We start from the raw sequence: 27,632 nt of genomic DNA on the forward strand, positions 1-27,632 counted from the left end.
GGAGAAGAGGGACAGAAGGAAGAGTTTCATACCAAAAGGTATCTGTCTTACACTCTTAGTTACTCCAATATCCCAAAAAGCATTATTTACTCAAAAGTACATTCTGAATAGCACAATTATCGGTGCTATAGCATACTCATCACATCCTAATTGCGTGTTTATTCATCTCCCTGTACTGATGGTGAATTCCTTGAGAACACAGCCATTTCCTTATTTATCTTTGTGTTCCCAGTACCAAGCATACAGTAGATGTTCAATGCTTGTTGAATGCTTACTGCTTGAATCACAGAATGCATTGAGGGTTCCTGACCTCCCCACTGACTGGCTATCTGTCTTGGATTTACCATTTTATCTCGTCCAGTCGATGTTTCCTTTTCACCCCATTTGTACCAGGTAGCTCTGGTAGACATCAGAGAGGTGAATAAATAAGACACAATGCGCTGCTTTCCAGGACCTATCGTCTCTGGTGGGGATGGAAGACAAATATGCAAGTCGCTGAGCCTCAGGGTCTCCTCCAGCTACCTCACAGGATAATGCGGTGCCCAGTAAAATAATGCATCAAAAATACTTCATAAAGTATCATCTGTATCTAAGTTAATAGTTATAAATTGCTAAATGGAAGAAAAGTAAAGCTCTTTCCTTAGTAGAATCTCAGTTAATAAATGAGGAAGCACAGTTGGATATCATCACTTAGTAAACACCATGGCACTAATTGTTGCAGGCGAGGTTCATCAACAGAAATGAAAATTAACGGGTTAAGGTATAAAGAGAAATGCATTTTCTGGATTTAAATATGAGAGAACAGTAGATAACAGACCTTCTGCCAACTGATTGACCTGTATCCTGTATTCTTCCAAAGTGTCACAATCATTTAAAAAAAAACAACAACTGTGGAATTGCCCCAGATCGGGGGAGACTAAGGAGGCATGACAACTAAAAGTAACGTGCAATACAGGATTGAATCCTGGGCCTGAGAAAGGACATCCATGGGACAAGGGGAAAGCTTCACGTAAGGTCTGTAGTCTATTTTATAGAGTCGCATCCATTATTTCATAATTTTAATAATTGCACCAAGGTTCTGTAAGACGTTAACATCTGGGAGAGTCTGGTGAAAAGTACACAGGGACATTTTGTACTATGTTTTCAAATTATTGTATGCCTAATTTTTTTTTCCGAATAATAATTTAAAAAAAGGTACTTCACTCATGTATCTAGGTCCCTGAAGTTAGAAAAAAGTGATCATGAGATCTGTTACCAGAATCCTGAGGGAGTATTTTGTTGTTCCTGTAATTCAATGGGATTATCTGTCTGACCTCCACAGTGTCTCAGAACCAACCAATTCATATTCAGAATCTTTGGGTGATAAAAACAGAAAAACACCCACACACACTGTGCCAGGCACTGTGTTGGCCGCTTTATTTATGCCCCTGTGTCACTCGTCATTTTGTATCACGTCCTTTCTGTGCCCTCTACCTTGTCCCATAATTTGAATTCTGTGTTATAGAAAGAGGTCCAAACCAGTCCACTCCGCCCTCTGAACACAGAAAGCAAACAGCTTAATTGGAAATTGCTGTTTTTCTTCTCCTTGGGATGGTAAAAATCATTTTCCATTTCTTCAGGCAGTTGAGAGTCACTGCCCTCCAGGAAATGAGGAACGTTTCCCTGGACTTTATTATAAAATTAATTACAGTTTCATCTCATTTCAGGGTTGAGGTAGGGTTAACAGAGGAGGAGAGATGCATTAAGGCAAAGGAGTAAATAATATACAAACATAAAAGATGTTTTGAAAGGTTGCCAGAAACCAGGTGAATAATTGATGAGGCTGTGAGGCACCCAGATCTTTCCCATGAAATGGTAGTTATGCCAAAATGAACTGCAAGCTATCTCCCTCTCTTTTTTCCCTTACACACAGCCCCCCACCCACGAGTCCTTTTATTGACCCCTCTCACAGATAAGGGATATGGTTATTCATCCATTCAGAGTGTCCTGAAAGTCAGACCCATTCACCTCTTCCCTCATTCCCAAGCCCACTGCCGTTGCTTGAATCTAGCCCGCACTTATTTGCATGTCATCTCACGTACCCAGTCTCCCTGCCCAAGTCTGGATGGACCACTGCCTCCCATGGAGCTTTTCCTGCTCTGCTTTTACTGTGCTCTGCTCGACAAAACATATCAGTCCTCAAGGCCTTCCTGTGAGCAATGATCCATGTCTGTTAATTCATCATGCCAGGCCTTCTGAAGTCTGGCTTTTGGCTTTACTTCCACTGGACAGTACAGCAACCCTGAGTGTCTTTTCATTAAATGAACATTTATTCCCTGAACACGCCTGACATTTCTCACTGCCCTGCCTTTGCCCACATAGCCTTTCCACCAGGAATGAATGTTCTCTGGCCTCATTTCAGCCTGCTGAAATTCTATCTTTCATACCTATGTTAAGTGATAACCTGTTTCCTGAAACCCTCCCCTAGTTTCAGTTATGCTCTTAGTAACCTGCCTGAGATTACATGTGTAGGCAGTTGCCTCTACTTGACTACAAACGTCTTGAAGGTAGGGAGTGTGCATTCTAGTATCTATTCCTCTTAAGAATGTGTAGGTATAGTTCAGAAAGATTGTAAGTGAAAAAGTTTAGAGAATGTTGGGAGATTGTATCTATTTTATATCTGATGAATAGTTCAGTAACATGGAAAATCTAATTCTGTGGAAGACAGCATGTCACCGTGATTCTGAAAAATGGAGTGATGTTCTGTGTACATTTTCATAGCACTATTTTACAATATTTCTTTCCACATCATTAATTCTCAAAATCCACTCAGCAGAGTAGGCTTGATTCTCCTCATCGTTCTGATGAGAAAACTAGGAGTTGGGCAGAGATCAAGTCTAGCCAGGGGTGAGAGGACTTACAGCTGTACAGACTTAGGTGAAAGTTGGAAGAGGAAGCCATAGAAAGGGATGGGGGTGGGTACACCAGACTCGGGGATCTGCAGACTGACTTTCCAAGCCCAGCTCTTCCATCCAGCAGCTTGGTGGTCTTGCATAAGTCATTCCAGGCTTTAATTTCCTGTCTATTTTTTCTATGTGTGTGGTATTCAAATATTTAATCATTTAACCATTTTTATATTTTTGGACATGGAGGATGTTTCTTTTCTTAAACCATGATGAATAGTGCTATGATGAATATCTTTTTTGGAAAAATTTTATTGGGGTATAGTTGATTTACAATGTTGTGTTAGTTTCAGGTGTATGGCAAAGTGAGTCAGTTATACATATACATGTATCCACTCTTTCACAGATGCTTTTCCCATACAGGCCATTACAGAGCATTGAGTAGAGTTCCCTGTGCTGTACAGTAGGTCCTTATCAGTGATCCATTTCATATAGAGGAGTGTGTATGTGTCAATCCCACAGGTGGCACTTCTAGGCACACCTGCACTTAAAAAGTGATTTTTTTTTTTTTTTTTTTTTTCTGTACGCGGGCCTCTCACTGTTGTGGCCTCTCCCGTTGCGGAGCACAGGCTCCGGACGCGCAGGCTCAGCGGCCATGGCTCACGGGCGCAGCCGCTCCACGGCATGTGGGATCTTCCCGGACCGGGCCACGAACCCACGTCCCCTGCATCGGCAGGCGGACTCCCAACCACTGCGCCACCAGGGAAGCGCTAAAAAGTGATTCTTTGAGATGATACATAATTTGGTGAGCTATGTCCATAGTGGAGGCCCCATTCAGCTAGGCTGAGAGGCCCCAAGTTCTCTGAACTGTTAGGGGTGAGTCCTCTACACTACACCTTGCCCCTCGAGAGGCCGTTCTGTCATGTTCATGCTTCAACATATCATCTTTCTTTATGCGAGTTGTGAAGAATGAGCATCACTGTGGTTTCAGGAGACAATCTGGTGCACTGGTTAAGAACACAACCTATGGGGCCAGACTGCCTGGGTTTGTACCTCAGCATGTCACCCAAACTAGCTGTTAGGGTTAGGGTTAGGCTAGGGTTAGGGTTAAGCATTAGGGTTAGGGTTAGGGATTAGGGTTAGGGTTAGGGATTAGGGCTAGGGTTAGGGCTAGGGTTAGGGTTAAGGATTAGGGTTAGTGTTAAGGATTAGGGTTAGGGATTAGGGTTAGGGTTAGGGCTAGTGCTAGGGTTAAGGATTAGAGTTAGGGTTAGGGCTAGGGTTAGAGTTAAGGATTAGGGTTAGGGTTAGGGATTAGGGTTAGGGTTAGGGTTAGGAAAGTTGCTTCCCTTCCCCATTCCTCGTTCTCCCCATCTGTAAAATGCCAGTAATAGTATTTATCTCCTAGGGTTGCTTGAGTGTCTATGAGGTAAATCTCCACTAAATAGTAGCTATTTTTACTTCTGTGCCAACCACTCGGGCTCCTGGGAGGATCAAATGAGAACAGTTTATAAACCTGAAAGTACTAATGGAAAATAAATACTTAGTAGAATATGATTTTTTTCTCTAAAACTGGAAATAAAATGCGCTCTCTTATTCCAAAATCCTTCTGAGATCATGAGCTAATAAACCCAAACACTGTTCATGCCATTTATGGGACACAGTTTTCTTCTAAGGCATTTTCAAAGTTAACTTTACAGTGAACTTTCTCCAAAATGGCTCTTGTTGGAATCGGCTTTCAGATTGAGATTTGGAATACTTTATTTTAAGTATCCCCCTTTTCCAAAGTCAGAAAAGCAATTACAATAAACAAATAACATGAAGTTACAAGTTACAAAAGCCATTTTTAATCTGTGAAGATCTTTAACTTGAAATAGATCTATATTACACCCTCCACAGATGTCTTCTCCCTATAAATTATGTATTCAAATAGTAACATTAAGCCATAAACTCAGAGATCAGTGAGGGAAAGTGCCCTTTTATTTTGGAAGCACATCCCTGCTAAATGAAGGGGATGGTTGATGTATGCTTTTCCTATTATTTGCAAAGTCATAAATAAGAGCAGAATAATAGTATATTTTAGAACGCCATACCGATATATAAACATTGACTGAATATCCACGTTTAGTAATTAACTTGGGAAATGGTTTAGAACAGTTTCCAAACTGGTTTATGGTCATAATTTGGTACAATCAGCCAATTTTTAGGAATACTTTAAGAAGGGCATTGTCCTAGGAACTGTGAAGGATACAAGACAGCTGGGATCTAGTAACAATAAAATACTGATTTCAATCCAAAATCCACATTTATTGACAAGACTTTATTTGAGCTTGATAGGGTTGGGGGAAGCTTCTGGAATAGCTCTGATCTGGTTCAGAGCTCTCTGTCCTCATATCTGTCCACCATCAGCTTCCCATCGTTTGCTTCACTAACTCTGATGATCTTTTCCATGATTGTAAGTTCCAACATGATGTTATACTGAACACATACATTTCTGAGGTCAAATAAACTTGGCATAAGTTGGGCTAAACATAGATTTCATTCTTACAGGACTTCTCAGAGCCTTTAATAAAGACATCAGCTTAGATTTATTTGTTCAATAAATAGGAATTTGATGTGGGTAACGGAGATACAGTTGTTAACACATAGCCACTGTCCTATTCTCACGCAGCTCACATCTGGGAGGTGTAGCCTATAAGCACAAACATTTGAGCAGCAAGTGTGAAAGGCTGGGGAACACCTTGGGGGGGAAGGGATGTCTTATGGACCTTTATATGCCTGACATTTTGCCTGATGTGGAACCTATGCATAGCTGGTGTTCAACTGATGTTGGTGAAAAGGTTGGGGAGGGAGAAAGAAATCAAGGGAGCCTGGGCTTCCCTGGTGGCGCAGTGGTTAAGAATTCGCCTGCCAATGCAGGGGACACGGGTTCAAGCTCTGGTCTGGGAAGATTCCACATGCCGTGGAGCAACTAAGCCTGTGAGCCACAACTACTGAGCTCACGTGCCACAACTACTGAAGCCCACTTGCCTAGAGCCTGTGCTCCGCAACAAGAGGAGCCACCGCAATGAGAGGCCTGAGCACCGCAACGAAGAGTAGCCCCCGCTCGCTGCAACTAGAGAAAAACCCGCGCACAGCAACGAAGACCCAACGCAGCCAAAGATAAATAAAATAAAATAAATTTTAAAAAAGAGAGAGAGAGAGAGAAATCAAGGGATCCAGGAAGGAAAAGATTTGGTGAGGGGGAGAAAAATGGGATGAGAAGAGACCCATTTGGGAGCATAACTAGAATGCAGGCAGGGAGTTGACCAACACTGAAAAATCCTGAGAGCTTCTAAAGGAACCGGGGTGAGTCTGTCTGGGAAAACTGAGAGTAGCAGTTAAAATGACATATCCTGAATCACAGAGCTGCTTCAAGTTGGTCTCATTATAGATACAGACATACTCTAAACCATAAAGCCAGACAGCCTAGAAAGTTCCTGCTGGAAGAGATCTTGGAGATGCCCCAGTATGAACTCCTTTGCTTGATCTCTCCTTATGACCTCGCACACTGAATTTTTTCTGTTGGTTTTTGAGCAGACAATGAGATCCATTTAATCCATTGTTCACCCTTCTGCTTTGACCTTTAGGAAGTTCAGAGCTTAATTTAGTATGTGATTGCAGTAACTGTTAGCTATCAGGTTCCAGTTATAGCCGTATCTCCCCTTTTGTCGACACAGTCAGAACAGCTACAATGGCTCGAAGACTATCTTAGGCTCTGTGGAGGCTATACATACTGCGTCAGAGAGCTCTGACCAGTCACGGGATGTGCAATTTTTAGTCATTGGTTCATTCATTAACTCATGAAGTTACTGGCTATTTATCATGCGCCAGGATCTTTACCAGGAATAGTAAAGAGGATAAAAAATGTAAAAAAAAAATAATAAAGAAATAACTTTAAAAGATTTTCTGTATTCATTCTTTTAATAATTTGTTTAATATGCATATATTGATAATAAACTATGTAATATGCAAAATATTTCAAAACCTGGTTGTAATGAGTGCTCAAATATATATATATATATTTTACCACAGATATCCTTAAATGTTTTGGTAACATAGATTCATAAAACCCCAATCCTGCAAAGTCACAAATCTAAGTATGTAAAATCTAAGTGGGTATAAATTGTAATGAAAGAGTCCTGAAGCCCTTAAAAATTATAGGACTTGCCCATTGTCATGTATCTAGTTAGTCTCCCAGCCAGATTTCTTCTGTTTAGTTACACTCGATTTGGGATAATTACACAAGAACATTCCCACCATTGCAAAGGTAATTCTAGCTCATTCATTTAGCATACGTTTGGAGGGTCCCTACAAATGCCAGGTCCTGGGCTAGGCAACAGGTCACAGAGGTTGTTTCTGAGTTTCTTCCTTGGGTGACTCTGAGTGAGAGCCTTCTGCCAATCACTACTGTAAATATATTATATAAGTGCCCAGCATAGAGAACCCCTGTCTTAGGATTGCATAACTACCATGACAAGTATCTGGACAGAGCCATCAGGAAATAACTGCTCTTCGGCTTCACATTTCTTTGTTGAGCTTGATGCCCTCACAACAGGAGGATTATACAAGGAAGTAAGAGATAAATGGACGACCCTTTACGTAAGCACATTCTTCTCAGAATGGAGCAACCTACATGAGGAGCAAGACATGGCAAATGTTTCACTAAATCCAGTAAAGAAAATTTAGGGTATGGACCTGACACTCTCTGACACTTTTAGTTCCTCATCATTGGCCAAAGCACCCTGTCGAAAGCATTTTCTTGGTGGCCGTAGAGTAGAGAGGCTTACGTTTGGCACAGAAGAAGGAAAATGTAGGAGAGTCAGGGATACTTCCAGACACAACTCCAGGGGGCACCCTTCACATAGACTGCAGCATAATGGCACCTTCTAGAGTTGTGCAGGGCACAGTCTTTACAGTTGTGTAAAATGAGGTTGAGAAACATTCCCCATGTCCACGTGTTGGTATATGGACAGCAGGAATGAATAAGGTGGAAATACAAGGCCATGTGCAAAGAAAACATTGATGGGAGAAAGGAGCAAATTGTACAGCTGAGGCTTAGAGGTGGGTATGATAGATTTAGGTTTGTCAAGCTCAGATTTGAATCCAGTCTGTGGAACAATATTAGGAATCCATGCTGCAGGCTGATGGGAACATAGACCTGATTAGAAGCTGTGACTGAAATTAGAAATTTGGGTTTAGGATTTGTCAATTGAAAGTTGATAACTGGGAAGCATGAGAAGGGGGTAATTTCTCCCATGGAAATAGAGCATAGAATTATAATAGAAGTAAAAGGGGTGTAGGCTTAGACCTTGGCAAAGCCCTGTTAGGGAAAAGGTTTAGAAGGAAGAGGACCTAGAAAAGCAGCTGGAAGCTTATGCTTTCATCCTCTGGAAAACACCGTCCAGTGTCACTGAGTGAACTGCAGGGGCATATGTCAGACCACAAGGACTCTGCAGGTTTGTGAGACTTTGGCAAAATCGAGTTTGCCACATAAAGGTACAGACTGTCATTTTTCACAGATTCCAACTTTCTGTTTCTCAAGATATGCCTCAGATACATTCATCAATTTCACCAAGGATGTTTCCTGGTTGTGATGGAATCATAAATCTCACCAAGTTCTTAATAATCCTTTTTAAAAAAGACTTTGGTTATTTAGATAGTAAATTAGTTTAAACTACCACTGTTTTCGTATTCAGGGGGAGCTTAGACTCAATAAACGTCCTATGAAATACAATAGATGGGCAGAGCTTAAAAGAAATTCCTTTCATTCAGTAGGTATTCAATCCAGCCCTGACCATGCAACAGTGTTAGGGGCTGAGATAAAATGCGGAACAACGTTGACACGATCCCTACCTTGTGAATTTACATTCTGATGGGAGAAACATACAAAAAAATAATAAAGTCAATAAACAAGTACACATATCAAATATGTGATAAATACTGTGAACAAGGAATTAAAGTTGAGACTAACAGGGGCTCACCACTTAGATTGGGTAGTAAGCAAAGGACATTCTGCAGAGATAACTATTTCAGCCAAGGTCCCAAAGAGAAAAAAGTGCAGCCTTATGAACAGGTGGAAGGAAGAACATTTCAAGTAAAGGGAATGGCATTTCCAGAGGCTCTGAAGGAGGAAAGAGCTGGACAAGATTTAGGAGTTGGCTGAATGAGGGGAAGAGAGGAAAGGATGGCCTTGGGAGGAGTCTGGGGCCAGATTATTGCTGTGTGTGGACAATGGATTAAAGGTGGACAACAACGGACCTGGAAACCACAAAGGGATGACTATCACAGCCATCCTGGGCTTCTGGATTAAGACACTAGCCATCAGCAAGGCGAGAGAGAGAGAGAGAGAGAGAGAGAGAGAGAGAGAGAGAGAGAGAGAGAGAGAGAAGAGCTGGATGCATTCAGTGATATGTGTGGAGATAGAATTTACACCACTCATGGATCTGTATGTAGAGCCAAAGGCAGGGATATCTCTCCAAGTTTTTTGTTTGAGAAACAAGGTGAATGGTGGAGCCATTTGTTGAGATAAAGATGTGAGGGAGAGACATATTTCTGGAGGAAAATCCACTGTTTTATTTTAAATGTACTACTCTTGAGATATCTATGAATGACACAGTTAAAGATAAGATTAGTACAATCTGAGAGTGAAAAGGAACCCTTTGCCCTGTGGTAAGAAAACTGGCAGGGCTCTCAACAAGGTGAACACAAGTGTGATCAGGTCACTTGTTAGCTTAAGCCTGTCTATGACTCCAATTTACCTCTTGCATGAGGATCTTGATTTTTAGCCTGGCATTCATTTCTGAGAACATGCAATACTCTTTTTTTTTTTTTTTCCTTCTCAGGTATATGTCATCTAAATAGAGTGATGTTATGAAAAATAAAAGAATGAAAAATAAAGGAAATGTTGCTATATTCTGATCCATGAATCACTGACTTATGTCCCAAGGCTGTTGTATTAGGGATGAGTTTGCAAAGTAAAATATAAATCCTTGCTAATCTGCCTGGTTTTTGCTTTTCTGCTGTCAGCTGACAAGCTCACTATGAAGTGTGAAGAACTGGCTACTAGATAAGCAAATTGCCAGAATGCTAAACCTTTAGACCTTCTCAAAGAAGCAGGAGTGGAGTTATTGATAGTACTACAAATGCACAGAGTGTGTGTCACCAGAAAAATGACCTCCAAAACCCATTGGCTAATTTCCCTACAATATTCAGGGCAGGTACTTGGTACTCTAAGGGGAATCAATGACAAGGGAGACACAATCTTCTTTCTCAGAGAACTTGCAGCATGCAGAAGAGACACATATGCAGTACAGTAGAATACAAGGTTGGAAGCTATCAGACTCAGAAAGCCAAGACATATACATTGCTGTTGGAAAAAGAATGATAGAGAGAGACCCTCCAGCTGAGAATAATATGGAAGAGCTTCATGGAGGAGGCACTGTTTGAATAGAACCTTAAAGGATGGATATGATTTTGAAAACATGACGAGAGGGGCATTACAGGAGGAAAGTAGAATGGAGCAGAAGAAGAAGGATCAAGCCGTGTTTGTCAAACTAGAAATAGTTCAGTAGGCATGGATGCATGAAAAGTAAAATCCAAAGTGGCAAGTGAGGACGGAAAAGTAGGCTGATTCAGAAGTTCAAGAAACAGGTTGATTCTCAAGTATCCATTCCACCAACCGCCACATTTCTGAGCCTTGAAAATTTGATCGGGGACTTCCCTGGTGGTGCAGTGGTTAAGAATCCGCCTGCCAATTCAGGGAACACAAGTTTGATCCCCGGTCCAGGAAGATCCCACATGCCGCGGTGCAACTAAGCCCGTGCGTCACAACTACTGAGCCTGCGCTCCATAGCCTGTGAGTCACAACTACTGAAGCCTGTGCACCTAGAGGCCGCACACTGCAACGAAGAGTAGCCCCTGGTCGCGCGACAACTAGAGAAAGCCCATACGCAGCAACAAAGACCCAACACAACCAAAAATAAATAAATAAATTTAAAAAAAAAAAAAGAAAGAAAATTTGATGGGATTAGCTCCACTCCCAGTTGATGGGGGTAGGTCCTGTTTAGATTAAACCTATCAGGGTATCCCATTCCCTTTTTCAAAACGATTGATTCGGAGATGTCACCAATCAGGGAGTTTAAAAAAATACTCTTCTACTGGCTTTATGTAAGAAAACCTCTTTTTTCTTCAATGTGTATTATAGGATCATGCTCTTTTCTTCCCAATGGATGTGAACAAGGAAACCTGAAGCTCTGGGAACTTCTGACAGCCATCTTGGGACCAGAGGAAAAATAAATTTTAAAAAATTTAAAAAATAAATCTGGCACTGAGAAAACAAGACTGAAAAATGAAGAGAGAGAAAAACTGTGTCCTAACGTTTTTTTGAGTCAATGGATTAAGCTTCACATGAGAGCAGTGCTATTTCTGGACTTTTGTGTTACATGAGCCAATAAATCCCCTTAATGGTTTAAACCAGTTTGACTTGAGTGTGCTATTACCTGCCACTTGAAGTATATTGAAACAGATTCCTTGGAAGGCACATTAAGGTTTTGGTTGGCAATAAGGATCTACTGAAATTTGTAGCCCCAAGAGTGCCGTAATCTGCAAAGAAACCCTCATAATAGTGGACAATGCAAAACACCATTAAATCAAGGTAGTCCAAAACAGAGGCCATGAAAGTCAGCCAGTGTTTTAAGCTGAGATTTGTCTTACTTTGCTCTCATTCCCTGCCTAGTCATTTGACTTCTGTCTCTGTCCCCCAGAAGGAAAGGAAGTAATTCTACTTAAGTCTTTCCTTGAGACGAGCCACCTCCCCTGGGCTTGGAGGCTGACACCATTTTTCTCTCTTCCACTGACGCCATAGATGTATTCGTTTCTCTTTGGGTATTTAATGTAAACCAGATAAGCCACAAACTTATAATAACTTTAGTCAATTTCAATTCTCAGGCAAGTTGAATCACTGAGGCCAATGTTTCAAATACGAGATACTGTGATTTCACAGATGGTGAGAATGTTTGGGGAATTGCTTTCCTAAACTTTCCTTCCAGTATTTAGATTACGGCATGCAGTCTAGGGGTACACAATGAGTGATCCACTTGAACCTTGTCAGAAAGTCCTCATAAATCACATTCAAGAAAATATATTTAACTTCCACGTACATATATATGAAACTTAAGAACTCAGACAAGTGGAATGAATTCCAAACTGTCAGTTTCCAGCGGTAACTTGCCTTTTCAATTTGGGGCTTGAAATTTGGGGTGAGAAAGCTCTAATGGAAATAGTATGTTCTTAGAGAAACCAGAGGGTCTGCCTGACTTCTGAAATACTTTATATGGAGTGATAATTAATTTTGGAATTTAAAAAATGTTAGGTTATGGTCCCAGGTATTTGTGGGATTCCAATAGATTCCGGTTGCTAAACCTTAGTCTTTCATCTATGAAATGGGTTTAATTTTTCCATTTTGTGTTGTGATTATAAAAGAAAACATATCCTTGAATTAATATAATACTTACAGTTGACTGTGCTCTTAATATATGCCGGGTGCTGTATTACACACATTATTTACCATCATTTATTTAGCTCTTCATAGGTACCAGCCACTAAGAATTAATATATATTAACACGCTTAATACTCACACCATTCAAATAATTTGGATGTTAATATTTTTACCATTGTATAAATGAAAACATTGAGGCACAGAAATATGAAGAATTTTCCCAAGGTCACACAGGTAATATATGGCAGAGGAGAGAATCAAAGGGAGGTCCTCTGCTCTTGGTATGTCCTATCATTTTTACTCTTCCTAATAGCACTAAAAACTGGGTATTGTGAATACGATCTTTTGGATAAGAAAATTAAGACTTACAGAGGATATATACCTTTCTCAAGGTTATGCAGCTGATTAATAAGACAGCCTAGACTTGAAACTTAACTCCAATATTACTTTTATCTTTTAGTTTGCATATTATTTTCCTCATGCACCCAGTCTCTCCATTTCAAAGCTTTCCATTCCATACTTTCTTCAAATTACATTGTCACCATTCTCTCTCTGAGCTAAAGTTGGGTGACATACAAGAGAGGTTAAATATTAGAGAAATCGCAGATTACTAGATTTGGTATATACCCACGTTACCTTTAAGAACATCATTAGAAGAACTTAACGTAAACACGTTACTTTGACTCAATGGTATATCAACTTTAAAATACAATCTATAATTTCATTTTGAAGTTTAGCATGCTTTTAAATTATTTACCGCATTCATTACCAAATTAATGCCTTAAAATCATTAACACATCATATTCCCCTAATATAGGGAAGGCCTATTGATTCCAAACTCAAATGTAATCACCATTAGGATTTCTGAGTTCTCACTCTTTGTTACTGGTAAGGTGTGCAGTCATGTGCAGAAATACTGTTGCATTTTATAGTCAAGTTTGGCAGAGTCTCCTAAAGTCCTTTTTCTCTAAGACAGACAGTGTAGAATAATTGTTAGAATTTATAGTTTTTGCCTCATTGTCACCTTGTGAAAGCTGGTTTTCACCTTGACCAACATTCATAAGCCCGTTCCACAAAAGCGGTTCAACAGACAAGGAGCTAAGCTATAAGGCATCATGATTTGACTTACACTAACTGAAAAGAATTTGTTAGTGTTATGAACCCACCAAAAGTGCAAAATATAAACTGGCCACATTAGAATGAAGACACGGCATAGAAAGTTATTGGTTACAGAGCCGTCAGAATTAGAAGGAAGGATATGATAGAACTACTCTACCTTAGATGCTCACGTGAATATTGTGTTTTGCAGCTTGCAAAGATCTTTCAGATGTCTCATATCATAGAATGCACACGACCACCCTATGAGGCAAGTATTCTTTTTCAAATATCCCCAAAATAAGGATCAGAGACAGGGTAGAACTACCCAGGTGTCTGCAGTTAGCAAGTAGTGGCGCTAGGATATGAATCCAACTCTGACTCCAGAATCCAAGTAGAAAAAGTGTTAAAATCCCACGGGCTTTCGTTCTGTCTGCTCTGGTACTGGAATCTACTGGGGCCCCACTGAATGATTTTGGTTTCTCTTCGTTTCTGTCTTCTTTTCTTTTACAGTTTTCTTGGCGACATTTGTGGGAAATGACTCCAATTAAAACTCTGTGAGGCCAAGGCTGATTAATCTATCACTGACCACAGATTCTCCAGGAAGTGGCCAAACTTCAGTTCCTCAATTGTTTGTCATCTACCTCCATCCTGTCCGGCACCCTCAGGACCTTCTGTTGCCAGGACTCAGGGCTGGTCTCCTTGACCGGCTTTGGCCTCCATGGTTAGAGACTGGACACCTAGTTCATTTTCCCAGATGGGGCCATTTCTGTGCCTTGTTTTCACACGAACACTTTAAAAACACAAAGTCCTAAAGACTCTACTTTCCTTTCTACCTTCCCTAGATGAAGGGCTTATCTGCAAGCTCCTCATTTTCTTCTGCCTCAAGATAACATCTTGGGTCTAGAGTAGGGCAAACACTGACTCAGCCTTTGCTTCAGCATTTTCACTTTCTTTGGAGTCTTGTGCACTGACATTTTGGTTCTTTAGGACCTTGAACTCTAACTCTCTAGCGCATTGTACCATTTATGCCCTTTGACTCACTTAGATTACCAACATATGTATACACATAAATATATACATACATACACACACGTACATATCAGTACATACATACGTACATAAATGCTGCTGTCTTACTATCCACCATGTATTGTCATAGGATTTGTGTGAAGATGGAAAGAGGTTTCATATCTGACTCCATTCTTCAAGTATTGGGTCGGCCTAAAGTTCATCTGGAATCATGGAAAAAGCGGAACGAACTCTTTGGCCAACCCAATAGTTCAATTATATCTGTATCCCTGTCTAACCATTTATCCAGAGAGAGATAGGATGAAACCCAAGTTTGTTTGATGTTGAAGGCACCTCCCTGTAGGGGTACTTTGAGATATGAAATACGGTGAGCCAAAGACTTTTACTTGCCTCCCAATATCCATTCTGCTAAAGTTTCCTTTAGCCAGGACAAAAATTCTAGAGCAAACGCTAGGATTTCTATTTTTGGTTCCAATGTCTGTCAACTGGGCCAGTTTTCATAGTCCCAGTCCCAGCAGCATTGAGCCACAACCGTCAGCTGAGCACATAGCCATCCACCTGTAAGATTACCTTTCCCATCCAATTTTCTCTTGTGTAATTGGGTGCCACCACGGGATAAAGTTCTGGCTAAAGATATGTAAGCTGAAGTAGTGTGTAGAAGGTCGTTCCAGGAAGTCTTCTTAAATGAGAAGCTATGTGCCCTTCCTTTTCCTTCCTGATGCTGGGAGCAAAGATTTGATGTGTGCCACCGCAGCAGCCAATTTGGTCCATGGGAATGAGGTGCGTACTCAAGCGATGTCGGAGAGGAGAGGTAAAAGGATCCTGTTCTCTGACATAAATAGAGCCACCATACCAAATTCAGACCTCCAACCCACAACTCACTTTAAGATAGAGGCGAGCTGGGCTTCCCTGGTGGCACAGTGGTTAAGAATCCGCCTGCCAATGCAGGGGTCATGGGTTTGAGCCCTGGTCTGGAAAGAGCAACTAAGCCCGTGTGCCACAACTACTGAGCCTGTGCTCTAGAGCCTGCGAACCACAACTACTGAGCCCACGTGCCACAACTACTGAAGCCTGTGCACCTAGAGCCCATGCTCCACAACAAGAGAAGCCACCACAATGAGAAGCCCGCGCACTGCAACGAAGAGTAGCCCCCGCTCGCTGCAACTAGAGAAAGCCCAAACACAGTAACAAAGACCCAATGCAGCCAAAAATAAATAAATAAATTTGTAAAATAGAGGAGAGCTAAACTTTTGTCTTATTTTGAGGTATTGTTATTTATTTCCCTTATGTACAACTGAAACAAAGTGACAATTAATATAGATGGAGATCTTTAAAAAGGATGAATAGAGAGAGTTAAATGTTGATAAACTAAAGGAAGTTGGCATGAATAGAGGAGATCTAACATGGCTACTGTAGCTAAGGGAAATTTGTTCAGAAATGTAGATTATTCCAGTGTTACCTGTTACCTCTGCATTCAGACAACTTACATATCATACCCTCCTATTCCTTCCAGTCTTATCTGAAAGGACAAAGTCTGCAACCAAATCCCTGGAATCCCCACTTGCTAGGTGCTGACACTGGATGAACTCATTTATCTCTCACAGCCTTATTTCTACATCAAAGATGTGGATTATGAGTTATCAGTAAATTATGGTATGTGTGCCCGGAATAGAGAAGGCACCAAGTAGGAGAAATTCCCATAGGACCAGACACTCTCTTCAATTTCAGGGACTTCATTTCTGGCTAGCCTTAAAGGAGCTAGCTAACTGTATCCTCCTGGGAAAACCTGTCCCCCATGTTCGTGCTCTGTTCCCTTTCCTCTTTGGACACATAGAGAGATAAGTTCCAGTGATTTCACTGTGATTCCATTAGCATTAAATGGAGTGCACATGACCCAGGAGAATTGAGACTCTGTCAGTGGAAAACTCCTAAGTGGAAAGGTTCCTGTCCTTGGAGCTGCGCTTTAGAAACCTTGTCAGTAAGAGCTTTTGTCTTAGGGGTTTGTAAATATTTATATTTTCAAACTACTATGAGAGGAACAACAGCCATTCCACATGAATGGATTACGGTAAATGTACCCAAAGTCTGTAATTGAAGCTGTCAAACGTGGGGAAATACCAGACTTACGGCTGCCATTCCAATCCGCTCAGAATAAATAAGGACTCTGGGCAGAGATCTTCCACACAATGGCTCACAGACATATGGAAGATGTTACTAGGGAAGACAACTGAAGAGAAGGAAAAACACACTAAATGAATTCAACAAATACCTAGTCTTTCTTCCAGAGAGGGAAGGGATCGGGGATTGAGGGAGAAGATTTCTGGCCCAGAAGCAAGGAATTGGGATTAACATTAAACCAAGAATGAGGGGTGGCACGTGGAGGCTTTTCCTGTTCCTAAGACATTTGTCTGTTTCTCATTTATTGTTTGGTCTGGTGATATGACACCGATATAGGAATCAAAATGTGTGTCTGAACTGGCTGGATGAAGCACAGGGGATTTATTTACTGTGGAAGTTCTGTGTTAAGCGTGCGGTGGAGTTTCCTAGCCCATAAAACACAGGTGGAAGGTGTGTTTATTGAACAGGAAAAAAAAAATGCATTTCAGGGAGAGATTGACCAGTGGGTCATATAAGTTTGATTCAATTCTACAGGCTTGTACTAGCCACCTACTTTGTGCCAGACATGGGCAGTGAAGCTTGAGAAACAATCTTATTTAGTGGAAAGAGCTTTAGCTTCTTATCCTTACTCTGAAGTTCACAAATTTTGCAGAATGAGGCAAATAACTTCCCCTTTCTGAGCAACAGCTCAAAATGCCAGTGCTTTCTTTTTAATGACTAAATACTGTTAGGTGACTTGGCGAAGGTATGGGACAAAATGGGCTTGCTAATGCTCTCCTATTAACCCTCCAGTCTAGATTTTGAGAGAGCTCCAGGTGTGGTATTCTGTGTTACCATTCACTCATATTCCATGCTCGTCTCTGTGGTACCCCAACTGTGACAGGATATAACATCCCATTCTTTTTAACTCAGGTGTGATCAAAAGACTTGGTTGTCCAGTGGGATAAACAGGAGTGCTATATCTGAGAGGAAGATATTAGAGCCAATGAGAGGTTCATTGTATCTATGTTTTCTTTCCTTCTGCCCTGATGACCAACAGTGGTCCAAACAGAAGCTAATCCATCAGTCTGGGTCCTGGAATGATGACATGAAGATATGCTATTGCTCACCTGCCATGGACATAAACCATCAGTGGTTTTAAGTCACTGAGATTTGGGAGTCTTTTGTTACTGCAGCAAAACATACCCTTGCTGGCTGAAACTCACAGGATAAGAGACAACTCTAATCTACAAAGTATACATTCTTACCTTAGAATATCCTCAGTCACAGTGATCCTAAGTGTCACCCTGGTCCACGGCAGAAAGAGAAGAGCGAGCAAATTCTAAATCTTCATGGTCTTTCACCCAGTCAAGAAACGCAGGCCAAACTCTATCACCCAGAAGTTGATTTACTTATGTCTCCTGTATGAGAAGGAGAAAGTAAAATTAGGGTAAATGACAAAAAGTGTTACTTGACTGCAGTCTCCTGAGAAAGGAAATATGGCTGTTCTCCCCCAACAATACTGAAGATTCTTGAAGAGGGAGGCGACACACTCAGATCTCTTTCTGAAATCTCTCTCTTGATGTACTTTGCAGGACGGACTAGAGTGTGTATGACTGCAGCTGGGCTGGCCAAGGAGGAGGGACCACAGCAGTAAGGGTAAATGAATGAGGAGGGCAGTTTTAATAAGGACAATTGCAATAGAGATGAAGAGAAGACTGCAAATATGAGAAGTCTTTTCCAGGCAAAATTAATAGTGAGGGTTTAGATGTGTGGAAGAAGTGTAGCTGAAGATGAGTGACAAGACAATGGTCACATCATTCATAGAGAGGAAGACTGCATGAGACAACTCAGTTTAAAATGTTGAGTAAGCATTTTAGTTTGGGGGTTTCCCTTATGCTTCTGCACAGAATCAACGATCACATGGTCCTGCCCTTTGGGACCATGTTCAGACACAGACCACTGGGCAAGATGCATCGTTCAACATGGCCAGCTGTGACCCTTTTAGTACATTTACGTTAGATTTACTGGAAGACCACATTGTTTACGGTTCGTGGGAGGTATTCACAATAAGTAAAAAAAAAAAAAAAGCAGAGTTTTGACCACAGTTGTGGACCCTGAGACGGGAGACAGCTGGGCAGAATGCCAGGAGAACAACCTGAGGAATTCTACAGGCTTGGGTTCAAATTCCAGCCCTACCATTTTCTAGATGTTTGGTTTACTTAAAACCGCTGAGTCTCAGTTTTCTCACCTATAAAATGAGGTATAATAATATGTACTTCCAAGGATTGTTGTGAAGACCCCAGGACTCTATCAATGTGATGTGACCAACACATAGCAGGCATTCCATAAATGCTATTTCCTTTTCCTTTTCCTTTCCCACATACCACTTAAATGATGTGGAATGAGATTGTCTTTGAAAGACACCATTGAATGATATGCTTGTTATTGGTCAACTCACCCTTTCATTTTGGGAGCCCCAAAACAATCTTTTATGGTAAATCAAAGGGATTTTGCCATCAAAGAAAAGAAAGGGACCAAACATTTTTGGTTTGCTACCCATTGAAAATAGCCTAAGCCCGAAGGGCATTTTGCCTGGAGGAGAGATGACTTCTTTTGGTATGTGCACGGTGGGAGTGCTAGGGGGGAGCCAGTGGTCACCATTTCCAAATATCAGATGGTCATCAGAAGAGCGGGGGAAGTGATGTGCTCTGTGGTCCAGACAAGAGAACTCTGGCCAGTAGGTCAAAGTTATCATGAGACATTCCTCAGTTCAATTCACTGCAGCTAATAGCCCTACAATGACTCTTCGGAGGCAGTCAGTAGTGTAACTGGATGTATGAAAGCTGAAGTCGGGTGAACACTGGGCAATTAAGCAAGGAGTAGAGATTCCCACGCTGGATGGGAGTGTCTACCAGATGCATTTCGAGGCAGCAAACCTGTAATGAGGGTCTGGTACATGTAAGACTCTGGCTGTAATCTGGGGGAGAAACAGATTCAAAGAAGACAGTGTCTCTCCTCTTAAGCACACATAATCAACTCTAAATTCTTTGATTCTAGGACAGATTTAGTGACTCAGCCTTCCCCACAGGTTAGTCAGTTCAGTCCCAGGCTAGATGTTATAAATTGTCAATCCTGTGTACTATTTATTCTGATCCTCTCAGGCAGAATTATCCAGTTGGAATTTGTTTCCAAAAGAAAGTACTCATGCAAACTTCACTTTTAATGGAGGTGTGTCCTCAAAGTTAACATGAAAACTGAAAAGCAAGTTAATGAATTATGTCAAAGCATATCTAACAAAAAGTGAAAATGTTACACCAGAAACGACTTCAAGTTTGTAAAATTGGGCTCTAGGCTTATCTGGATAAAAACTAGCTGGATGATTTCCTCAATTCATCTCCCTTCTCTGATCCTTAGTATTTCTTTATGTGCTATAGAGATTGAATTTAGTAATTGCCATGTTCAGGTCCTGCACCAACATGCTAGAGCGCTGTTAATCATAAAATAAATATGTACTAAATGTGTACTACGTGTCAGATGCCATCTGAGGAATTGAAGTAAAGAAAGTAACAAGGCATAGACCCTGTCCTGGAAGAATTCGTGTCTTGTAGATAAAGTAGCTAATGATGACAGGAAACAAGACATGAAGTCTTATTGATACTAGACCCTATGGGCATCAAGATGTGTAAACAAATGATGCTGCCTTGAAAGATTATGGAAGGCTTTTTAAATGGGGTTGCAATAGGTCTGGAAAATCAAGATGGCTCTCTCGGTAATACAGATTCTTACATGTGCTTTAGCTAGAACTGTGTAGATTTATGTGCTATAGGCCAGATAGATGAGAGCCAGAAAATAACAGTGAGAAAGAATTGAGTGCCAGGCACTACAGACCATGCAGTGTGCTAGGTACTTCACGTACATTAACTCAGTCCTCCTGACAGCTTGTGGTCAATGGTACCACCTCCATTTTCACTTTACATAAAGGAAACAAAGGTACAATATTTAAATTTTAGCTAAAATTACAACTCAGATCCAATGGTAGCGGTTAACCCTCAGGGTGTGTTGAGCAGGATTCAGAAGCCACCTACGATAAGAATGGATAGAACGACATGCTTAATTAGGAATTCATACAACAAATATTACTGAGCTCTTTCTATGTTTTCAGCATTGTTGTAAATGAGTGGAAAACACTGGTGAACAGAAGTGGACATGGGTCTCTGCTCTTCTGTTGCTGGTATTCTAGAAGACACAAGGAGCAATAAATATAAAAGATAAAATGTATTTCTTGTTAGACACTGAAAAGACCTGTGGGAAACCAAGACAATGTAGCCCGGGTATGTGGGCTGTGCAAGCTGGCAAAATTGTTACAAGTTTCATGTGGTGGACAACGTAGGCCTTGTTGAGAAGGTGACATTTAAGCAAAGACATGAAGAAGGTTCAAGGGTTAGCAACAGCAGGGACGTGGTAATGGTGGCACGTGAGACAACAAAATAGCAAAATGGACAGTAAAATCAGTCTCTAATTATAGGCCGCCGTGGCTCGAAACCTTCAATAACAGGATTCCAGTCAAGAAAACCAAGAATTATGATTTCAAATCTTACTAGAAACATTTTAAGCTTAAGGCAGACTTACATTTTCAAGCTATGAGATTCTGAAAAAAGTGACTTTCCTTTCGCTGAGCTTCCATTTTCTCATCTGTAAAATGGGCAACAAAATGTCTAACTGACTGAGTACCTGTGGTGATTTAATGAGATGGTGATTGTAAAAAACCTGGCTTGGAGCCTGACACAGAGCTGGAGCTCTATTTTTATTATTTTTTCACCCTTTTGCAACTTTCAGGCATTAAAGGGGAAAGAAACAGTGAATGTTTTGCTTTGAAAAACCCACTCATTGGGCAGATGGCTCGGAAAGTTGCAAGCCACCACCCACCAGTTCAACTGCACTGTTGCAAGCTTATGTTCCAATCTTTGCTTAAATACTGACATAGCTTTGACTCACTTATACTTAGGGGTACCAGGAATATTTCTCTTTCCTATTCCCTGTTGGCCCAAGGACTGAGCGATATGAATTGGATCTTACCATCCCCTTACCAACTCTCTGTGAATGTCAATTCTGTGAATTTAAAGAATTCATCTAATGTCATTGAGCTGTGAAGTTTTTACAATTTTCTTTTTATGGGTGAAAAAAAGAGGAAATACAAAATTGGTAACGCAGTCGAAGTACATCATATGAAAGAATTTTAAAGTAGGAAGAATAGATGAATCTGATTTGTAGACTGGTGATATTCAAGTAATTGAAACATTTTTTCACATACATCTTTGGGATTAGGAACTCCTCCTAAAGATGGTTTAAATAAGGCTCACTGAAGGGCATGGGAAGTAGTGTTTTATGCATTTTGCTCTGGTTCAAATCTCACTTACAATACCTATTGTGCATTTATTGAGATTCTGTGTACGCCAGGCACCATGCAAGGAATTTTAATATCCCATCTAATTTAAGCCTTAAAACAACTCTGTGACAAGGGAATTTTATCTCTTTACATAAGGAAACTGAGGCTTTTTATATCCTTACTACATAAGGAAATAGGCTTATTTGGATGAAATTTTTCTTCAAGGTCATAGAACTCCTATCCTTCAGAGTCAACAGTCAAATCCTGAATCCCCTTTATGCCTATGTTTTTTTCCATTATACAACACTGTTTCATAGTTTTAATCAAACAGGTTTTTTAAGAGAAGTTCAAAGTATAGATCTGCAGTTTATATCACACAGTTCAAAAAAGTTTGTTTTGGGAGAGAATTTTCATATTGTTCTAGAATAATTTTAAGAGAGGGGGTACATTTTCAAATACAAATGTTATCTAAGGTAAGAACTAAATTTCAAAGCATTGTTTCCTGTTTCAGCATAACACCTTAAGATGACATATTATGAATGCCATGTCTGAATTTTCTACATCTTTACTCTGTATTGATGCAGAAGTGTAGACAGATGAGACAAGAGAAATGCAGGAGCCCATGTCTAAGTGGTTTCCAAGGGCAAAGGGGTAGAACAGAGACAGCTGTCCTGGGAGGCAAGAGCAGACGTTCTGGTTTTTGATTGGCAGGTAATTTGTTTTGCAAAGATCTTGGGCAATTTGCTTTTTCCTCTCTCAGATTAAAAACAGGTAACTTTTGGGATAGGGAGGGTGGGAGGGAGGGAGACGCAAGAGGGAAGAGATATGGGAACATATGTATATGTATAACTGATTCACTTTGTTATAAGGCAGAAACTAACACACCATTGTAAAGCAATTATACTCCAATAAAGATGTAAAAAAAAAAAAAGAAAAAAAAGAAAACAGGTAAGTTTTGCCTCCCTGGCACCCAGCCCCCACCTGCAGTTTCAGTGCTTCTCTAGGATCGAATGGGTGTTTTCTGCTCCCTTATATGGGAAGCTCCTTGGATTGGCCATTGAGTGTAGCTCCTCTGATTCAGTTCTTTCCTATTATAAACACTGGAAATGAAGAGGTAAAATTGTCTTTAAACATCACCTAGTCCTACCCCTTAATGATTAGATGAGAGACACAGAGGATCACAAAAGGCTAAACTTTGGTTTCCCAAAGCCACATGTCAACTCAAGGCAGAGAGAGGGCCAGACACAGGCCCCTGCATCCCAGTTCAGTGAACCTGCATTGCTCCAGCACGATTAAATCTGACGTCAGACCTCACAGAGAGATGATGTTTTGTTGTTTTGTTCCGTTATCTTTGTCCAGACCATACAAGTTTTTCCTTCATAATGAAAAATGATCACCCTTCTTAAAGAACAATTGAAATGAAAAAGGCAGTGTAATCATACTGCATCTGCAGATACTGGCATTTCAAAACACTGAGTGCATAATAATAAAATAATCCTTAAGGAGATCAGTTATTGTCCAAGCACACTGGCTGCTTTGACTTCCTCCAGTGCGCTCTCACCAATATTAATATTGGATTGAAAAATATTCAAGGTCTTCTTTCTTTGGTCTGCATTACAGTGTCTGAAGAGAAATGACATGTTTTAATGTTACAGAGTAGTTTCCTTTAATAGAAGTGCGATGGCCAAAATCGTGGAGGTAAGACTTCAGCTCTGCAATTTACCTGGAATTATGTTTCCCTCCAGACCCTGGGCTTTCTGGGAGACAGCCAGAAGCCCTGCATCATAAAAGGGTATGAAGTCAAATCATATCATGTCAGGTTTGCAAACAAGAGAAGAAGAGCTAATACAGAGTGGGGAAAAGAAGAAGACTGCTCACCATGGAGAAGGCTTCTTGTGCTTCCCCTCATTTACTCCTCGGGACAATCCTGTGATATAGTTATTATTTAAAAGTGAAGAAACTGGAGCTCATGGACACTAGAGAGTTCAAAGTCATTAGTGTGCAGGTAGAAGACTAGGTTTTAGAACTGCAGGACTTTCTGAATGCAAAGACTGTGCTTTATTTTGGTTGTTCACATTACTTCCAGTGAAGGAACAGGTTACGTTTATGTTGAAAGAGTGCAACTCTTTTTAGAGATGGTATATCATGTTTTCACCTTCAATGTCAATTTAGAGAGTAGAGAACAGATTTTCTTCCCTTGTATCCTCAGAATGCTGAGCGGGGAATACAGATGCGTATAACAGAAGACATACTTTAAGAGAAGAGAGGCTGCCCTAATGGTAAGAAGTATGATTTTGTTAGGTCAGCCTCAGAAATTGCACATTTTCATAATAAGTGTGATCAGTAAGCTAAGCAATGACCTCACAGAGATATAGGGAAGATTCAAGTCTTAGATAGGACTTTGGACTAGGAAATCTCTACATTTCTATGATTTGTCATTTGATCTGCAGCACTTTGGTTAACACAGAAGGTACATTCGATTCCTGTAATTTTAGGTTCCTAAGTTTTGTCCAAATGCATATTTTTGCAAGAAAAAAAAAAGATCCTCGGCAGTGTTATATTATGGCTTTTGGCTGAAATCTCATGCCTAAAATGTGCAACTGAAATATGGCTTTATGGAGGAGCTCCAAGTTTTTCAGAATTATGTACTGTTTGAGAGGGGTCAACCGCAGAACTGCACATCTCTGCCGTGTCTTCAAACCCTCTGAATCGCTGAGGTCTGCAAAACGAATTTGGAAACCTTCAGAATGGGAGGTCCTTTTGGCTTCCCATCCTCAAGCTGCTCTCCTGCAGAACAGGAACCAAAAAACAATATACACTCACTCAAAGCCACCAGGTTGGAAACTCACTAGTGTCAGATGAAGGCAGGCTCTGGAGAACTGTAAACGAGGTGAAACTCCTCTTTGATGCCCTGAAGCCTCCATAAAACAAAAAATATTGGAGGTGAAAAGTCTCAGCAATAATTCTTTTCAGCCAGGGGCACTATACTGAGGCTCAGAAAGGGGAAGGAAATTGTTTAAGAAAACACAGTGACTTTGTTTCAAGATTAGTACTAAGTTCTAAGTTCCTTGACTCATTTAGTGCTTGAGGAATTACAGAATTTCACGATGAGACAGAACTTCGGAGATCATCACTTCACCAGCGTTACCCCAACTGGATGTTAGTAGGTTTCCATGGGAAAGGGGTTTCCTGATCAAGTAAGTTTATGAATCAGTGCTTTCTGTATTAGTGATCCATAATGCCCATGTTCAAAGCTCTGAGGCATCTAGCAAAAAAGACATGCATTTGATTTTAATTAAATGTTTCCCAAACTCATTTGACTGCAGAGCCATTTTCCTTCCGGCCACCTACTGACATACTGGGAAACACTTGGACTTTGCAGAATACAGTTTGGTAGTGCTGACACTGACTATTCTCTCTGGATACTTAGTTCTTCTACCAGCAGGGCCACCACATAGTGTCCAGCTAGAGTGTCTACAGCAATGAGGCCCTTATCAAACCATAAGTTCACTGAGCAGATGACCATAATATGTTCCCCGTCAGGTTGCCCGTGATGAAAACAAGGGCTTAATAATTACGTAACTGTTCCTCCCACAGGCATCCCGGACACATTTTTCAACAATTCCAATCATTAGGATGCCAATCCTAATATTAGCTCCAATTGCCTTGCTGCAGGCCTGGTCCTTCTCAATACAGATCTCTCTACACAGATGACAGCCTTGCAAAGACTTCAACATGCTGATCATGACTCCCCTTCTCTTAGAAGCCTGAACCTCTCCTTGTTAACCACTCCTTGGTTATTTTTCTGTTTCTTATACAGCATGGTTTCAGGTCTCCTCACCATTTTGGCCACTGATTCCAGTTAAAACCATGGGCTTTTGTACTATTAGACATATCTAGATTCAAATTTTTAGTTACTCCACTTGGTGGATGCATGAGATTCTAGAAAAATTCATGGGCTTTGTTAACCTCAATATTTTCTTTACCTAATTAGAGGTATTTAATATCTATCTTATGGAATCAACCCCATACATCTATGGTGATGAATAAATGACAATGCATGTATGACCCACAACACAGTATTCAATGTATTTTAGCCTTGGCACCTTTGTTCCCAGAACCTCACTAATTTATAAGAATCTATTTCAAAGCAGTGTCATTTGGGACAATCTTGTGAACATTTGGTTAAATAAGTAAAAATAGAAGGTGATACCAAGGGAGGTGATTGTCCCTCTATATCTGACCACTTCCAGAGAACTGAGCTCCATTTCTTCCTCATATGTTACCAAGGTGCAGTTGACTTCTCTCTCTATCCAGTTCTGCTCCCCTCACTCCTTTACTGGTGTTCCTGAAGCACTCCTCAAGAAACCACCTGCATGCCTCCAGTGCTAGTCTGCTTTTTGGGGCACTCAACCTATGACACTCAGAAATAACATGGGGGGATTTGGGGGGAGGGAAGGTAACTGAGGTCTTGCATGTCCAAAGGAGTGATAAGCTAGGTAGTTTCAGGTCATAATAGCAATGTGCTCTCACTTCATACTCTCTTGAGGTGGAGAAGTCTGGAGAATACAGGTGTTTAGCCTCTCTGTCACCTGGATTTAATTTAGTTTCTATTTGGACACAGAATTCTTGTCTTCTCTTTAAGGAGGTACAAATTTTATAAAGTTCTGGCTAGTGAGAAGAGATAAGAAAGAAGTGAGCCCTAGTTGAAACATATTCAACCAGTCCTATTTTTTTCCTCTGGGTCTCAGTTTCCCAGCAATGCAACTGATCAGTTGAACCAGATAATCTCTGAAGGGTTGTATGGCTCTGTCATTGTTCTATTTCTTTTCCAGAACTTCATCAATTATTCTCCTATCCCTTAAGTGGAATTTTGAGATCTTTCAGGCAATTAACAAATAATTATAGTGCAACTACCATGTGTTAATCCCATTGCTTGGTTTTGAAGACATAATAGTGAGCTTGCTAGAAAAAGTCTAGAAGTTCATGAAGATTTCAATCTAAGTGGTTAGACATGCAATTAAATAAACAACACGACAGAGTAGTGAGTAATAGATAAAATCCAGGATGCTACAGGAACACAGTAAAGGGAACTCAGCATGACAAAGAAGTGAGGAAAGGCTTCTCATAAGAAATGTCCTTTAAACTAAGGCTTGAAAAATGAGCCACATCAACACATAAATAAACAGGTTCCAGACAGATAAAACAGGTACAAAATCTAAGAGGCTTCCATATACTTGACTAACTTAAGCAACTAAAAAAAGTTAGCCCTTGCAAAAGGACTCTAGATCTGGTGGAGATTAAGAAAATAAATAATGTGTATTTGAAAGAAGGGTCAAATTATATTTTGTCACCAAACTTAAATAATCTATGCTGTGATTTGCATATGTGGATGGGCACACTCGCATCACCCAGAGGCTTCCAAGAAAGACAAATTCTTGGGTCCCACCCCAGACCAACTGAATCAGAATCTTTTTGGTTAGGGGTCCAAGAATCTGCACTTCAATAAGTTCTTTGGGTGATTCTTATGCACAATAGAGTTAAGTTGGAGCTTAGACTCATGTTTACTTGATGCATTCAGATGTGTTTGTGATGAAT

The sequence above is a fragment of the Orcinus orca genome, chromosome 6 (genome assembly GCF_937001465.1).
Source record: "Orcinus orca chromosome 6, mOrcOrc1.1, whole genome shotgun sequence".
Lineage (NCBI taxonomy): Eukaryota > Metazoa > Chordata > Mammalia > Artiodactyla > Delphinidae > Orcinus > Orcinus orca.